Source organism: Hyperolius riggenbachi, chromosome 7 (genome assembly GCF_040937935.1).
Source record: "Hyperolius riggenbachi isolate aHypRig1 chromosome 7, aHypRig1.pri, whole genome shotgun sequence".
Lineage (NCBI taxonomy): Eukaryota > Metazoa > Chordata > Amphibia > Anura > Hyperoliidae > Hyperolius > Hyperolius riggenbachi.
The window spans coordinates 106,309,999-106,326,273 of NC_090652.1; the positions used below are offsets into that span (position 1 = coordinate 106,309,999).

Below are 16,275 nucleotides of genomic sequence, written 5' to 3' on the forward strand. Positions count from 1 at the left end.
AGAGCTCGACCGACGGGGAGGATGTCAAGGGAGGAAACTGTGGTTATGGGGCTGGGGGTTGCCCCAGGTAAGTATCAATTCTTTTACATCTTTCGTCTCAGGTTCTCTTTAAAGGTACCCATACATTACTCAGTTTTCCTGTATGATCGACCATTCGATTCAATCTATTTATCGGATTAGCGGAGAATCGATTATGTTCCATTTTGCTCGATGGATGTAAATTGGCCAATATCTGGTCGAATCAACCAATTTACTTGATCGTGCAAGATGGAAAATATTGGTCTAGACAAGACAAATAACATTAATATTGTGCTTTTCTCCTGGTGGACTCAAAGCACCAGAGATGCAGCCACTAGGCAATAGCAGTATTAGCCCAAGGAATAGGTGCTGGCTTACTGAACAGGAAGAGCTGAGATTTGAATCCAGGTCACCTGTGTCAGAAGCAAAGTCCTTAATCAGTACACTATCCAGCCACCTGTAAAGGAATTGACTACTGTTCACATGATTTCAATCGACACAGAATCGATTGTTGGTTTCAGAGCATGAAGGCACAGCATCGTTCAGATCGATTAGTAAAGGAGAATCTTATAGAATATCGCTTGTAGTGTGTGGATCACTAGTCGATCGAATATTAATTAACCCTGCTGTAGTTTATTTCCCAATAAAATTGATTGCTTAATCGCTCGATGGAAAATCAAATTATGTATGGGTACCTTTAGAGAGTCACATTTGACGATTTCCAGGTAAATTCTGCATGTATTGTTGGGACAAAAAAAAAAAACAAGATGCACAGCCATTGAATATTTTGCGTATCTGCAATGTTTGCAGGCATGAACATGTACCTGAAGTGATTCTGAACTAGGCAGGCTCCCATGTACAGTGTTAACTACCATCGCAATCGATGGCAGTTTGTGGTAGCGCTTTGTAAGTGATTTTAGAAGTGATTTCTCTGCTCCTATACAATACATTTAAATGGAAACTCTCCCAAAATGCTGCATGTCCTGCGATTGCAATTTCCCTAATTGCAATCGCTCCAGTGAGATCTGCTCCATCCCCTTAAATTGGCAAAGCGTTTTGGGAAATAGCTAGCAATTGAAAGCGATCTGAAAACGTTGCCAAAAAACGCTCTAGTAGGTCCCAGCCCTAATTCACACTATCAATACATACATCCAGGGAGCACTTTATTAGGAACACTTGTACTCCTGCTTATTTGTGCAGGTATCTATTCATCCAATTGTGGCAGTGGCACAATGCATTCAAAAATAAGGATACTTTTCCGGAGGGTCAGTTCATGTTAAAGGACAATTGAAGCGAGAGTGATATGTAGGCTGCTATATTTATTTTCTTTTAAACAATCCTAGGTTGCTTGGCAGCTCTGCTGATCTGTTGTAGTGTATGAATAACACTAGAATTGAGCATGCAACTAACTATGTCAGAAATACCTTATCTGCATATGCTTGTTCAGGGTCTATGGCTTAAAGAATAAAAGGCAGAGGTTCAGCAGGACTGCCAGACAACTGGTATTGGTTAAAAGGAAATAAATATGGCAGCCTCCATATACCTCTAGCTTCAGGTTCCCTTTAAGCAATACCAGTTGCCTAGCTATCCTGCTGTTCCTCTGACTCTTAACACTTTTAGCCATTGACCCTGAACAAGCATGCAGCAGATCCGGTGTTTCTGACAATATTGTCAGATTTGACAAGATTAGCTGCAAGCTTGTTTCTGGTGTGATTCAGGTGCTACTGCAGCCAAATAGATCAGAAGGGTTCCCAGGCAACTGGTTTTGCTTAAAAGGAAATAAATATGGCAGCCTCCATATTCTTCTCCCTCCAGTTGTCCTTTAAAACCGCAACAGCAGAATGGGGAAAGTAAAATACAATCCCAATGATTTTGACTGTGGCATGTGCCAGGTAGGCTGGTCTGAGTTTGTCTATAACTGCAAATCAAATCTGGGATTCTTCAACAGTAGTCTCAATTTAGTCTGAAGAAAGCATCCAGCAAGCAGCAGTAATGCAGCCAGAAGCACCTTGTTGAATGGAGAGGTCAGAGGATAAGAGAGGTAGTCAGTGAGATGCAAATTCAGTATATACCCATGCAGAGGCGGATATAAGGGCCAATGCCCCCTGGGGCCCATGCAGCTGCACCACAGGGCATGTAGGGGCAAACCTAGGATTTTCAAAGGGGGGGGGGGGGATTCCTGAAAGGTCTCCCTCAGCTACACACAATACAGTATAATACTATTGGAAGGACATCATGCTGGGTACACATAATGCAATTTACCGTCCGACTGACAGGATCTGACAATTATTTCATAAAAGTCCAATCTTCTGCTCCTGATCGAAAACAGGATCGATCAGGAGGAGTTTGGATACAGATAATGAGGACAGCCAACATCGCTAATGAAGGGGAAAGTGAAGCATTCATACAGCAGGGCACAGGGCTGTGCTCATACCTGAGTCTGTGCTCTGTTAACCTGCTGGGCGGTACGCTCGTCCATTACCGCTGGAGGCTGCCGCTCAGGCCCTGCTGGGCCGATTCTTATCAAATAAAAAGGAGCACACGCAGCCGGCACTTTGCCAGCCGCGTGTGCTACCTGATCGCCAGCGCAGCGCGGCGATGTGCCGTGTGCATCGGCGAAAGAGGGTCCCCCCAGCCACCCGAGCCCAGCACAGCCGGACCAAACAGTTCCTGCCAGCGCTAAGGGCTGGATCGGAGGCGGATGACGTCACTCCGCTCGTCGCCATGGCGACGAGAAAAGCAAAACAAGAAGGGCCGCTCATCGCCGGAGGCGATCAGAAGTACGCATTAGGAGCGCCCTCTAGTGGGCTTTCATGCAATCGTTTTTTTTTTTTTAATTAAAAAAAAAATGTCCGGTCGCCAGCCTGGCGATCTTAATAGAACGCCAGGCTGGTTAAGTTCCCCAGAACTTCTCCATGCTCTGTACACACTCTGCTGCTCCACCCAAAGTCAACTGTAGCAGGGAAAGAAAGGGAGCTTGAGTGCTGTGAGCTGCAGGATGCCTGCAGATATTCTGGTATCTCAGCTTGTGCCTTTCCCAAGACACTGTACCGGCCCTGGTCTGAGGGGGGATTCTTGGCAGCTGTAATCCCCCCCTGCATTTGTCAATGGGATTATTGTGTAGGCTCTTGTATATTGCTCTGTGTCTTTCTCTCTGAAACCCAGGAGGAACAGTGATATTTGCTTGTGGCCCAGTCATACACACGTTTGAAATGCCTACAGAATGTAACCTAGATCCATGTACTTTTATGTTATCAACATTATTTGGATCCAACCATAGTCTGTTACGATTATGGCCACTCACATGGGGCCCCTTTGTTTTTTCTGCACAGGGGCCAAATGTTGGACTTGTTCGCCACTGTACCCGCGGATAAGCAGCCCTGCAAATACACCTATTGCTCCCCTCGATGTTATGCATTATATTTCTAACCTGTTAAATAAAGACTCTTTTTGGAAAAAAAAAAACCCACTCCACCCCCTTTCCCCCTCAAAAAAGAGGAAAAGCAGCATGACCCTTGGATATTGACCAGGTTTGTAAGAAAAACCTCCAAATGACCCTCGGATAAACCACCTCCTACCAGGGGCGTAACAATAGGCCCTGCAGCGCCTGCGCCCGCGGGGGCCGCTCGGGGCCGTTTTTTGGGGGATGGAGGGGTGGCAGCATGAGGGGAAAGCCTTGCCCACAGTCGGCGGGGAGAGGGGAAGTTCCCCCCTCTCCCTCACCTCGGGGCTCTCCCCTCTGCGCCCCCCTCCAGCTAGTGAATGTGAGTGGGCAGCGGGCAGCAGCGGCGGCGGGATACATACCTTCTTCCTTGCGTTCCATCGCCGCCTTCTCGCTCTAGCGACTGACGTCACTTCCGGAAGCGGAAGTGACGTCAGCCGCTAGAGCGAGAAGGCGGCGATGGAACGCAAGGAAGAAGGTATGTATCCCGCCGCCGCTGCTGCCCGCTGCCCACACACATTCACTAGCTGGAGGGGGGCGCAGAGGGGAGAGCCCCGAGGTGAGGGAGAGGGGGGAACTTCCCCTCTCCCCGCCGACTGTGGGCAAGGCTTTCCCCTCATGCTGCCACCCCTCCAGCCCCCAAAAAACGGCCACGAGCGGGCCCCGGGGGGGGGGGGCGCTCTGAAATTCTGCAGGGGGATTTTCAGGTGACTGCTGCCCACATTACGATTTTCAGGTGTCTGCTGCCCATATTATGATTTTCTGGTGTCTGCTGCCCACATTGCGATTTTCAGGTGTCTGCTGCCCACATTACGATTTTCAGGTGTCTGCTGCCCACATTATGATTTTCTGGTGTCTGCTGCCCACATTGCGATTTTCAGGTGTCTGCTGCCCACATTGCGATTTTCAGGTGTCTGCTTCCCACATTACGATTTTCTGGTCACTGCTGCCCACATTACGATTTTCAGGTGTCTGCTGCCCACATTATGATTTTCTGGTGTCTGCTGCCCACATTGCGATTTTCAGGTGTCTGCTGCCCACATTGCGATTTTCAGGTGTCTGCTGCCCACATTACGATTTTCTGGTCACTGCTGCCCACATTGCGATTTTCAGGTGTCTGCTGCCCACATTACGATTTTCTGGTCACTGCTGCCCACATTGCGATTTTCAGGTGTCTGCTGCCCACATTATGATTTTCAGGTGTCTGCTGCCCACATTACGATTTTCAGGTGTCTGCTGCCCACATTGTGATTTTCAGGTGTCTGCTGCCCACATTGCGATTTTCAGGTGTCTGCTGCCCACATTACGATTTTCTGGTCACTGCTGCCCACATTGCGATTTTCTGGCGACTGCTGCCCACATTAGGATTTTCTGGTGTCTGCTGCCCACATTACGATTTTCTGGTCACTGCTGCCCACATTGCGATTTTCTGGTGTCTGCTGCCCACATTACGATTTTCAGGTGTCTGCAGCCCACATTACGATTTTCAGGTGTCTGCTGCCCACATTACGATTTTCAGGTGTCTGCTGCCCACATTGCGATTTTCAGGTGTCTGCTGCCCACATTACGATTTTCAGGTGCCTGCTGCCCACATTACGATTTTCAGGTGTCTGCTGCCCACATTACGATTTTCAGGTGTCTGCTGCCCACATTACGATTTTCTGGTGTATGCTGCCCACATTAGGATTTTCTGGTGACTGCTGCCCACATTGCGATTTTCTGGTGACTGTTGCCCACATTGCGATTTTCTGGTGACTGCTGCCCACATTGCGATTTTCTGGTGACTGCTGCCCACATAAGGATTTTCTGGTGACTGCTGCCCACATTAGGATTTTCTGGTGTGTGCTGCCCACATTATGATATTCTGGTGACTGACTGCTGCCCACATTAGGATTTTCTGGTGACTGCTGCCCACATTACGATATTCTGGTGACTGCTGCCCACATTAGGATTTTCTGGTGACTGATGCCCACATTGCGATTTTCTGGTGACTGCTGCCCACATGGCGATTTTCTGGTGACTGCTGCCCACATGGCGATTTTCTGGTGACTGCTGCCCACATGGCGATTTTCTGGTGACTGCTGCCCACATTGCGATTTTCTGGTGAACTCTGCCCACATTACGATTTTCTGTCCCACATTACGATATTCTGGTGAACGCTGCCCACATTACGATTTTCTGGTCACTGCCGCCCACATTGCGATTTTCTGGTGTCTGCTGCCCACATTACGATTTTCAGGTGTCTGCTGCCCACATTACGATTTTCAGGTGTCTGCTGCCTACATTGCGATTTTCAGGTGTCTGCTGCCCACATTACGATTTTCAGGTGCCTGCTGCCCACTTTACGATTTTCAGGTGTCTGCTGCCCACATTACGATTTTCAGGTGTCTGCTGCCCACATTACGATTTTCTGGTGTATGCTGCCCACATTAGGATTTTCTGGTGACTGCTGCCCACATTGCGATTTTCTGGTGACTGTTGCCCACATTGCGATTTTCTGGTGACTGCTGCCCACATTGCGATTTTCTGGTGACTGCTGCCCACATAAGGATTTTCTGGTGACTGCTGCCCACATTAGGATTTTCTGGTGTGTGCTGCCCACATTATGATATTCTGGTGACTGACTGCTGCCCACATTAGGATTTTCTGGTGACTGCTGCCCACATTACGATATTCTGGTGACTGCTGCCCACATTAGGATTTTCTGGTGACTGATGCCCACATTGCGATTTTCTGGTGACTGCTGCCCACATGGCGATTTTCTGGTGACTGCTGCCCACATTGCGATTTTCTGGTGAACTCTGCCCACATTACGATTTTCTGTCCCACATTACGATATTCTGGTGAACGCTGCCCACATTACGATTGTCTGGTGAATGCTGTCCACGTTACAATTTTCTGGTGACTGCTGCTCACGTTACGATTTTCTGGTGACTGGTGCCCACATTACGATTTTCTGGTGAACTCTGCCCACATTATGATTTTCTGGTGAACTCTGCCCACATTATGATTTTCTGGTGAACGCTGCCCACATTACGATTGTCTGGTGAATGCTGTCCACGTTACAATTTTCTGGTGACTGGTGCCCACATTACGATTTTCTGGTGAACTCTGCCCACATTACGATTTTCTGGCCCACATTACGATTGTCTGGTAAAATGCTGCCCACTTTACAATTAATTTACAGTGAAACGCTGCCCCATTACGATTATTTGGCACCTATGGGGGGGCCCATCCAAATATTCGCAGGGGGGCCCAGTGATTTCTAGTTACGCCCCTGCCTCCTACCCCAGCTTTATCTACTAACTAGCAGATGAGCTGAAAGGGAATTAAGAAAAAAAAAAAGCCAGGTGCCCCCCCCCCAACATATTAGGTGGTCAGAGGTGTCCCCCAATAGTATTAAGTAGCCACATGTGTCCTATGGGTATTAGGTAGCCTGAGGTACTGCCCAGATTGGGGTAGCTAGAGGTAAACAGTGGTGGTCCCTGCAGTATACTGTAGGTAGTCAGAGGTGCCACCAGTATACAGTATCTCACAAAAGTGAGTCCACCTCTCACATTTTTGTGGATATTATATATTTTCATGGGACAACACTGAAGATATGACACTTTAAAGGACATCCAAGGTGAAAATAAACTGATGAGAAAAACAATTGTATCTGTCCTTCTCCTATAAATGCCTTTTTTTAGGTATCGCACAGTTTTATTTTATATTTTCATCTAGGTCTTAATTTGTTACTGTTTCATTGTCCCTGCTCAATGACACCTTCCCTGAAGTATACCAGAGCTCAAATCTATGAAATATTTACCATTTTATCTCTTTCCTACTTTCACAAGCCATTTACTGACAGAAAATTGTTTTATGGCTGTAATTACTTATCAGTGAGAGTTTCCCTACAGTCTGACCCGGCCCTGACCCAGACAGAAACGGTCACAAGCATACCTGATGTTTAACTTTTTCAGGCAGAGAAAGAAAAAAGGAACACAGCCTAGTTAATTGTGTGCTTGGCACTGTACATACACGTCTATCTTATCATGTCACATGTCATCTCGCAGCTTGTATAACAGTGTAAATTTTCTATCCCATCAAAATAACTCAACATCTAAACCACTGACACACCCCTAGTGAAGAATATCAAAATTGTGCCCAATAAGACATTTTCCCTTACCCGGGGTCATGTTATTGTTAGCATTAGTAATGCACAATGCGACTTTACCTCTCCGTTGCAATTCTTTGTTTACAGGATGTGCAACATTCCAATTCCAGGGTGTAATGACTACTTGTGCTGCCCTAGGTCATCAATAAGTGGCGGTCCTCTGACAGCTAAAATGAACCTCTTTTCACCCCAATCTGACATTAACCACCCCCCATTGAAAGCCTTACACTAATCTACCCCTTTTCAATGGCTAATACTAACCTCTTTTGTCCTCTAACATTAACCTCTCCCACTCTGATGCCTAATTGGGGCCAGCCTTTCACCTGACCCTAGTCAGGGGTGCAGGCAGGGTGCCCCCAAGTGCTGCCTCCCTGACCATGGTGAGACGTTATCCACCTCTTGGTATCTAAAAGGGTAGTTGGTTGCGTGGTTGAAAGAGTGCCACTGTCTTCGGGTGCCGAGAGGTGAGTGACCTCTCATGCTCTGTGTTCATGACTCTGCATGAAGGTAGGGGATGGTGAGGGGAAGCTTATCTGTTACCTATGTTTGGGGAAACTAATATTGGTGATGGTGGTGGGGGGATCTTCTGCTAAGACTGGGGTAAGGAGGCTACTTAATACTGGGGGGCACATCTGGCTACCTATACTGAGGAGGGGGGCCTGTCTAATACTGTGGCACATCTAATCCTTATATTAATACTAATATCTGGGGGCATACCTTGCTACCCACCACCTGCCGCTGCTGAACACTCAGTGTTCTCTGTAGCATTGTTGCGATGTCTGTCGACAGGAGCGGTAGATTTTTTTTTTCTTGAGGGGAGGGGGGGGGGGGGGGGTTTAGACACACCAAAGTCAAGTTTTGCTGAGGTGGATTTGTAAAACCTTAGGTCGGCTCTGTGTCTTACACCAACTTTTACCCTTCTCGCACACCTATGCAATATTATAATAGCATTTGTTAAGTGCTTTTCTCCCATAGGACACTAACACTAACCCCTAATGCTGGGAATACACCTAGGGCTTGATTCACAAAGCGGTGCTAACCTACTTAGCACGTCTAAAGTCTTTAGACGTGCTAACCAGGGTGCTAAGTAGGTTAGCACCGAATTATCTGATTCAGAAATTCGGTCCTAACCTTCTTAGCACCCTGGTTAGCACGTCTAAAGACTTTAGACGTGCTAAGTAGGTTAGCACCGCTTTGTGAATCAAGCCCCATACGTGTTTTCAGCAGATAGATGGTTCCATAGATAATTTCCGACATGTCCGATCTTATTTTCGATAGTTTTTCTGATTGGTTTCTCATAGAAGTGAATGGAAATTGATAAGAAAAGATTAGAAAATCAATCAAAAATAAGATCGGACAGTAAACCAATTGAAAAATGTCATTGTGTATTCCCAGCATAACCAATGATTAAAACTAGCTTCCCACTTACGACCCCTAATTCTAACTCCCTTATGATTGCTAGTTCCAATTGTGTGCATGCGCCGTTCTTTCGATTTATACTGCGCATGCACAGCAGCACATATTGATGGGCAGCAATCATTGCAAGAGCACATGAACAGAGGGTTCCATCCACCAGTGACATTGGTGAATGGTGATGGTATTCTATTCTTGCTAGAACAATGCATTGAAAAGTTGTGTGTCTCATTGCATTTTTTTTTCTAAATAGGAAGTCAATTTAATGTTGAAAATATGAATTGAAAGTTCTCATTTTAATTATTTTATAAAAAAAAAACCTAAATTAGCTTCACAGCAGGCGCCGTCAATGATCTCTACAAAATATAGTACTAGAAAAACAGACGATACTTTCCAACAGGCAATAGAATAGGTTACATGCAACGTTCGTTCAAGAACACAGGGCTCTATTCATAAAAAAGTTGTTGCGAGAAAACTCCTGGAGGGAAAATACCGCAGCGGTATTTTACACTTCTGGGTGGTCATTCAAAGAAATCTTGAAAGCTGCGATGCAAGAGCGGAGATCTCCCGCTGAAAGCTGGCGGTAAGCTGTCGGAAGGCATGCGGAAACACTTCAGCCGGCAGAGTCCCTCCGTGCACTGCTCTCTCTGGGAGGTCTGTCCCATTCACTTGTATGTAATCCGCAAAATCAGAGGAAGCGGTATTTCCCGTCCACATACCGCTTCCTCTAATCTTTATGAATAGCCATTTTGTTACTTTTTTCTAGATAAATCTAGAAAAACACTGGAGAAGGCGGAAATTTCTCGCTCTGCTGGGGGATTGTAGATTTTCATGCGGGAACAGCTTTTATGAATGCCCACTTTGCTAAATGGACCTGAAAATCCGCTGTTTTGAGCGGAAAACTTGCGGTAACAGTTTATGAATAGAGCCCATAGGGCTCTATTCATAAAAAAGTTGTTGCGAGAAAACTCCTGGAGGGAAAATACCGCAGCGGTATTTCACACTTTTGGGTGGTCATTCAAAGAAATCTTGAAAGCTGCGATGCAAGTGCGGAGATCTCCCGCTGAAGGCTGGCGGTAAGCTGTCGGAAGGCATGCGGAAACACTTCAGCCGGCAGAGTCCCTCCGTGCACTGCTCTCTCTGGGAGGTCTGTCCCATTCACTTGTATGTAATCCGCAAAATCAGAGGAAGCGGTATTTCCCGTCCACATACCGCTTCCTCTAATCTTTATGAATGGCCATTTTGTTACTTTTTTCTAGATAAATCTAGAAAAACACTGGAGAAGGCGGAAATTTCTCGCTCTGCTGGGGGATTGTAGATTTTCATGCGGGAACAGCTTTTATGAATGCCCACTTTGCTAAATGGACGGGAAAATCCGCTGTTTTGAGCGGAAAACTTGCGGTAAGGTTTTATGAATAGAGCCCACAGTCGTAGAAGCCTCAGGGCTCTATTCATAAACTGTTACCGCAAGTTTTCCGCTCAAAACAGCGGATTTTCAGGTCCATTTAGCAAAGTGGGCATTCATAAAAGCTGTTCCCGCATGAAAATCTACAATCCCCCAGCAGAGCGAGAAATTTCCGCCTTCTCCAGTGTTTTTCTAGATTTATCTAGAAAAAAGTAACAAAATGGCTATTCATAAAGATTAGAGGAAGCGGTATGTGGACGGGAAATACCGCTTCCTCTGATTTTGCGGATTACATACAAGTGAATGGGACAGACCTCCCAGAGAGAGCAGTGCACGGAGGGACTCTGCCGGCTGAAGTGTTTCCGCATGCCTTCCGACAGCTTACCGCCAGCTTTCAGCGGGAGATCTCCGCTCTTGCATCGCAGCTTTCAAGATTTCTTTGAATGACCACCCAGGGCTCTATTCATAAAACCTTACCGCAAGTTTTCCGCTCAAAACAGCGGATTTTCCCGTCCATTTAGCAAAGTCGGCATTCATAAAAGCTGTTCCCGCATGAAAATCTACAATCCCCCAGCAGAGCGAGAAATTTCCGCCTTCTCCAGTGTTTTTCTAGATTTATCTAGAAAAAAGTAACAAAATGGCCATTCATAAAGATTAGAGGAAGCGGTATGAGGACGGGAAATACCGCTTCCTCTGATTTTGCGGATTACATACAAGTGAATGGGACAGACCTCCCAGAGAGAGCAGTGCACGGAGGGACTCTGCCGGCTGAAGTGTTTCCGCATGCCTTCCGACAGCTTACCGCCAGCTTTCAGCGGGAGATCTCCGCTCTTGCATTGCAGCTTTCAAGATTTCTTTGAATGACCACCCAGAAGTGTGAAATACCGCTGCGGTATTTTCCCTCCAGGAGTTTTCTCGCAACAACTTTTTTATGAATAGAGCCCACAGGGCTCTATTCATAAAAAAGTTGTTGCGAGAAAACTCCTGGAGGGAAAATACCGCAGCGGTATTTTACACTTCTGGGTGGTCATTCAAAGAAATCTTGAAAGCTGCGATGCAAGAGCGGAGATCTCCCGCTGAAAGCTGGCGGTAAGCTGTCGGAAGGCATGCGGAAACACTTCAGCCGGCAGAGTCCCTCCGTGCACTGCTCTCTCTGGGAGGTCTGTCCCATTCACTTGTATGTAATCCGCAAAATCAGAGGAAGCGGTATTTCCCGTCCACATACCGCTTCCTCTAATCTTTATGAATGGCCATTTTGTTACTTTTTTCTAGATAAATCTAGAAAAACACTGGAGAAGGCGGAAATTTCTCGCTCTGCTGGGGGATTGTAGATTTTCATGCGGGAACAGCTTTTATGAATGCCGACTTTGCTAAATGGACGGGAAAATCCACTGTTTTGAGCGGAAAACTTGCGGGAAGGTTTTATGAATAGAGCCCACAGGGCTCTATTCATAAAACCTTCCCGCAAGTTTTCCGCTCAAAACAGCGGATTTTCCCGTCCATTTAGCAAAGTGGGCATTCAAAAAAGCTGTTCCCGCATGAAAATCTACAATCCCCCAGCAGAGCGAGAAATTTCCGCCTTCTCCAGTGTTTTTCTAGATTTATCTAGAAAAAAGTAACAAAATGGCCATTCATAAAGATTAGAGGAAGCGGTATGTGGACGGGAAATACCGCTTCCTCTGATTTTGCGGATTACATACAAGTGAATGGGACAGACCTCCCAGAGAGAGCAGTGCACGGAGGGACTCTGCCGGCTGAAGTGTTTCCGCATGCCTTCCGACAGCTTACCGCCAGCTTTCAGCGGGAGATCTCCGCACTTGCATCGCAGCTTTCAAGATTTCTTTGAATGACCACCCAGAAGTGTAAAATACCGCTGCGGTATTTTCCCTCCAGGAGTTTTTTCGCCACATCTTTTTTATGAATAGAGCCCACAGGGCTCTATTCATAAAACCTTCCCGCAAGTTTTCCGCTCAAAACAGCGGATTTTCCCGTCCATTTAGCAAAGTGGGCATTCAAAAAAGCTGTTCCCGCATGAAAATCTACAATCCCCCAGCAGAGCGAGAAATTTCCGCCTTCTCCAGTGTTTTTCTAGATTTATCTAGAAAAAAGTAACAAAATGGCCATTCATAAAGATTAGAGGAAGCGGTATGTGGACGGGAAATACCGCTTCCTCTGATTTTGCGGATTACATACAAGTGAATGGGACAGACCTCCCAGAGAGAGCAGTGCACGGAGGGACTCTGCCGGCTGAAGTGTTTCCGCATGCCTTCCGACAGCTTACCGCCAGCTTTCAGCGGGAGATCTCCGCACTTGCATCGCAGCTTTCAAGATTTCTTTGAATGACCACCCAGAAGTGTAAAATACCGCTGCGGTATTTTCCCTCCAGGAGTTTTTTCGCCACATCTTTTTTATGAATAGAGCCCACAGAAGTGTAAAATACCGCTGCGGTATTTTCCCTCCAGGAGTTTTCTCGCAACAACTTTTTTATGAATAGAGCCCTCAGTGGTAGCTGCTGCAGTAGGAGCCGCGTCCCTCCCAGGTATTACGGTAATGCTATTGTAGTAGGGGAATTACGATACCGGCGAGTATCGCGAGATTTGGAGTGAAGGAGCTCTACGCGGGACCCTTCAGTTTGGAGCGAAGTGGCGCAGTGAGAGTGAGGTAGGTTTGTTGTGTTGATGTTGTATAATGGCGCGGAAGTGTTAGGAAAGGTCTGAGCTGCCCTTCCACCTGCGTAATGACACACTAGAGCTCTGTGTGACTGAGACTGCTGCAACTCCAACTCCCAGCATGCATTCACACTCCACCTATGTACACACTGCTCCAATTCCTTGTCCTACTTCTCTCCACATGCATTACTGTGATGCACGCACCACTTGTCAGCCCTATTTCTCCCTTCCCTGCCCCCTCATGTATGTCTGTCTCCTCACAGCCCTTTACTTATCACATGCCACCTCCATTCCATGACCTTCTGTAACTTTCCACATGTACCTCTCCCCTGCCCCTCTGAATCTATCCACATGTACTACTGTCTCTTCACTACTCTCCCCTGTCCCACTGTATCTATCCACATGTACTACTGTCTCCTCACTACTCTCCCCTGCCCCTCTGTATCTATCCACATGTACTACTGTCTCCTCACTACTCTCCCCTGCCCCTCTGTATCTATCCACATGTACTACTGTCTCCTCACTACTCTCCCCTGCCCCTCTGTATCTATCCACATGTACTACTGTCTCCTCACTACTCTCCCCTGCCCCTCTGTATCTATCCACATGTACTACTGTCTCCTCACTACTCTCCCCTGCCCCTCTGTATCTATCCACATGTACTACTGTCTCCTCACTACTCTCCCCTGCCCCTCTGTATCTATCCACATGTACTACTGTCTCCTCACTACTCTCCCCTGCCCCTCTGTATCTATCCACATGTACTACTGTCTCCTCACTACTCTCCCCTGCCCCTCTGTATCTATCCACATGTACTACTGTCTCCTCACTACTCTCCCCTGCCCCTCTGTATCTATCCACATGTACTACTGTCTCCTCACTACTCTCCCCTGCCCCTCTGTATCTATCCACATGTACTACTGTCTCCTCACTACTCTCCCCTGCCCCTCTGTATCTATCCACATGTACTACTGTCTACTCACTACTCTCCCCTGTCCCTCTGTATCTTTCCACATGTACCACTGTCTACTCTCCCATGTCCCTCTGTATCTTTTCACATGTTCCTCGGTCTCCTAACACTACTCTCCCCTCTCCCTCTGTAACTATCCACATGTACCACTGTCTCCACACACTACTCTCCCTTGTCCCTCTGTATCTATTCACATGTACCTCTCTCGCCTGCCCCTCTGCATCTATCCACATGTACCACTGTCTACTCTCCCATGTCCCTCTGTATCTTTTCACATGTTCCTCGGTCTCCTCACACTACTCTTCCATGTCACTCTGTATCTATCCACATGTACCACTGTCTCCACACACTACTCTCCCCTGCCCCTCTGTATCTATCCACATGTACTACTGTCTCCTCACTACTCTCCCCTGTCCCACTGTATCTTTCCACATTTACCTCTGTCTCCTCTCCCATTTCCCTCTGTATCTTTTCACATGTTTCACTGTCTCCTCACACTACTCTCCCATGTCCCTCTGTATCTATCCACATGTACCTCTGTTTCATCACACTACTCTCCCCTGTCCCTCGATCTTTCCACATGTCTCCTCACACTACTTTTCCATGTCCCTCTGTATCTATCCACATGTACAACGGTCTCCTTGCACTATTTCTCTCTGGTCTTCCTGGTTGTCCCCATGTATCCCTGTCTCCACACCCCCTCCATCTATCATATGTCCCAGCATTGTCTCTCTACATCTCTTGGTGCTAGTCTACTTTAGGGGACTCAGTAGGAATCCTTATAGGGAGCAGTTTTCCAATACACAGTTCACTTCTAACATCTGATGTCACCCGTTGTCGATCTCCATGGGTGAAATTGCTGAGCCAGCCTATATTGATGCGTGTCAGCTGAGAAGCTGACAATGCATTCTGTTGCTATGAGGGGGGGACGAAGCGATGCGTGTGTGGCAGCAGCCAAGGGATTGGAATATTCAAAGAACTTGGCCGTTGCTCTGCCATGTTGATCAGTGTCACATTATCAAGATGCAGGGAATGCACTGCGTTGAACATAACTGATGCGTTGACAAATATAATGGTGGTTGCCTTTGACAACGCAAAAGTTGGTGAATGAACACGCGCAGTAATATCTGCATCATTTTGGTAAATTATTTGTGAATCAACAAACCTTTTGACAAACATACTACTTAACCACTTGAGGGCTGCAGTGTTAAACCCCCCTAAAGACCAGGCCAATTTTCATTAAATTGGCCACTGCAGCTTTAAGGCCAAGCTGCAGGACCACACAGCACACAAGTGATTTCCCCGCCCCCCCTTTCTCCCCACCACCAGAACTCTCTGTTGGTGGGGTCTGATTGCCCCCCAGATGTTTGTTTATTTTTATTTGTATGTTTTTTTTTTTTTTAATTAAATTTTTTTTATACTATTGTAACCCCCCCCCCCCCCTCCCCACCCACTCCCTGCCCCCGCCAGCCAATCCCTGTGATCAGGTGTCGTAGGCTTCAGCCTATGACGGCTGATCACCTCTGTGCCTCAGGAGGGGACAGCTGTGTCACACGGCTGTCCCCAGTACAGCGCCGCCGCCGCCGCCGCTGTAGATCGCAGAGCTGTACCGGTAATTAGACGGCAGTTTCTCCCGAGCGGCGATGATGATGATAATTCGACACTGTCCATAAATAAAGCAAACTCTTCATCAGTATCCATGATTCTGCTTCTTCTGTCCCTCAAATTCTCTTGCAAGCAAATGTTTATTTTTAATCATCGTGCGGCGATAATGGTGCAACAGTCGCAAAGTAGCTATGTCACGCCCTGTAACGCAATACCACCTAACGTAGCTTTACCTGGACACTTTTTGTGTGAGTTTGCATTGCCCCAGGGTTCCGTTGTGCGTTCTTAACGTCACAATATAACGCAACGTCCCACTGTTAATGAGCCCTGAAACTTAATATGAGTAAAGCAGAACTGATCATTTTTCCACTATCTCTGTCCACCTCTCTGCCTGATATTGCAATAAATGTTAGGCCTGGTTCACATTAGCGTTTTTTTGCGGACCGGAACGTTTACTGTACAAACGGAACGGATGTGAAAGGATCCAATGTTAACCTATAGATCCATTCACATGTGTCCGTTGGTACGGATATGTTCCGTTCGTTTCGGTGCCCGGATTTAAAAATTGCTGCAGGCCCTAATTTTCCGAACCGTTCT

The 16,275-nt window shown here is 46.9% G+C and overlaps 1 protein-coding gene across 1 annotated transcript in view; it reads left to right on the forward strand.

Annotated features, from left to right (window-relative positions):
* The first annotated feature begins 13,023 nt into the window (after positions 1 to 13,023).
* Positions 13,024 to 16,275, forward strand: part of MAD1L1 (mitotic arrest deficient 1 like 1) — a 1,144,984-nt gene continuing 1,141,732 nt past the window's right edge. The window contains exon 1 of the mRNA XM_068244499.1: positions 13,024 to 13,095. The gene's annotated coding sequence lies outside the window, so the exon portion shown is untranslated. The remainder of the gene's footprint in view (positions 13,096 to 16,275) is intronic.